Source organism: Castor canadensis, chromosome 12, assembly GCF_047511655.1.
Source record: "Castor canadensis chromosome 12, mCasCan1.hap1v2, whole genome shotgun sequence".
Taxonomy (NCBI): Eukaryota; Metazoa; Chordata; class Mammalia; order Rodentia; family Castoridae; genus Castor; species Castor canadensis.
The window spans coordinates 88,419,682-88,421,913 of NC_133397.1; the positions used below are offsets into that span (position 1 = coordinate 88,419,682).

General features: G+C 41.6%; 1 pseudogene; it reads right to left on the bottom strand.

Moving 5' to 3' along the window:
- Nucleotides 1–506: 506 nt before the first annotated feature.
- LOC109682266 (NHP2-like protein 1 pseudogene) lies at nt 507–884 on the bottom strand (annotated as a pseudogene).
- Nucleotides 885–2,232: the final 1,348 nt, after the last annotated feature.

Here is a 2,232-nt window from a genome sequence, read left to right on the forward strand (position 1 = left end):
ACATATTTCTATTGCTTATCCATTGTATCAGGTTTTTTTTTAATTTCATTTATTGTGTCATTTACAAAGATTCTTACAATATATCAAATACATCATATTGAATTCAGCCCTCCCCCATTTGAGAAATAGTCTCAACAGGTGTCTTTTTTTCCGCTTACATTCATGTGTACACAGTATTTGCACTGCATTCACCTCTTACACCCTTTCCCCACCTCTTCTCCCCTCCCACTGGTATCAACCCCCTCAGGACCTGTTCCACTCTCCTGTTCTCAGATTTTGCAAAACAAAGGAAAAAGAAATGACGTTTTTGCTTGTTTAAGATAGCTACACAGGGAGTTTCCTTGTGGCACGTCCATGTTTTTATGTATTATAGCCCAATTTGGTTCATTTCCTGTTTTTTTAGTATAATATCTTATAGGAAGCCACTGAAAATACTACATGCTACCACAGTCAATATGATACACAACCTCATGGGGAGTGTGGGGAACAGGGAAGAGGCCACAGGCTTAGACCAAGAGCCTTTAAATAGACTGCTGAATGGACTGGATCTGCTGCTCCATCTGAGAGCCTTCTTTCATGGTGACAGAACAGGCAATGACAGGCCTGGAGGCCCCACAGGCTCGCCTGCTAAGAACGCACAAGCACGCAGGGCACATTCCTGTCTTCACACAAGAGCGGGAGGTGCAGGATGATCTCCAAGGGTTCCGCATCTGCCGCCATCACAGTGACCTCAGAGATGCCCCTGTTGAGGGTTTTGGTGGCCTCACTGGCTCCTTTCCGAAGCTGCTTGTAGTACATGACTGCTGAACGAGGTCCAGTGGTTTCTTGGTGAGGTGAACATCTATGAGGGGATAGGCCTTCGGATTTACATGAGCCTCAGTCATCACTGTGGTTGGGTGAGCTCACCACTCAATAGCAGCCGACGTCCTCCTCTATTTTTCTTCTTTCTACTTTAGTCCCTTTCTTATGGTTGTTTCAATCATTTAAAAAATTCTATATTCATTCTTGTATAGAGAGTACATCAACCATATTCACCTTAACTTCCTTCTTCTACCCCTCTCCCCCCATGTGTGTGACCTCCCTTTGACATGAGCTGTTTTTCATAATATTGCTACATGTGTATTAGGTCTATATTCTGCATATGAGAGAAAAAAATGCAGCTTTTGGTCTCCTGAACCTGGCTAAATTTATTTAAAATGACGTTCTCCAATTCCATCCATTTACCTGCAAATGACAAAATTTCATTCTTCTTTGTGGCTGAGTAGTATTCCATTGTGTATAAATACCACATTTTCTTAATCCATTCATCAGTCGTGGGGCATCTTGGCTGTTTCCATAACTTGGCTATTGTGAATAGTGCTGCAATAAACATGGGTGTGCAGATGCTTGCATTCTTTTGGGTATATCCCTAAGAGTGGAATTACTAGATCATATGGCAGTTCTGTTTTTAGTGTTTTGAGGACCCTCCATACTGTTTTCCATAGTAGTTGTACTAATTTACATTCCCAACAGCAGCGTGTGAGGGTTCCTTTCCCTCACATCCTCGCCAACATTTGTTGTTGTTTGTGCTCTTGCGGGCAGCCATGGATGTTGAGCATTTCTTCTTGTGTTTTTTAGCCACTGGATTTCTTCCTTTGAGTAAGCTCTATTCAGCTCATTTGCTCATTTCTTCATCATTGATTTTTTGGGAGTTTAGTTTTTTGAGTTCCTGTATATTCTGGTTATCAAACCCTTGTCAGATGTATAGCTGGCAAAGATTTTTCTCCCATTCTGTGGGCAGCCTCTTCAATATAGAGACTGTTCCTTTTGTTGTACAGCAGCTTTTTAATTTCATGTAATCCCTATTGTCAATTCTTTCTCTTAGTTGTTGAGCCATTTCAGTTCTCCTGAGGAAGTCATTGCCTATGCCTATTGCTTCCAGTGTATTCCTGCTCTTTCCTGCCCTAGCTTCAAAGTTTCAGGTCTGATATTAAGGTCCTTAATCCACTTTGAGTTGATACTAGTACAGGGTGACACACATGGATCTAGTTTCAGTTTTCTGCATGTAGATATCCAGTTTTCCCAGCAGCATTTGTTAAAGAGGCTATCTTTTCTCCATCATATGTTTTTGGTGCCTTTGTCAAAACTAGGTGGGCATAGGTGTGTGGATTTATATTTGGGTCCTCTATTCTGTTCCACTGGTCTTCATGTCTTTTTTTGTGCCAGTACCATCCTGTTTTTGTTGCTATGGCT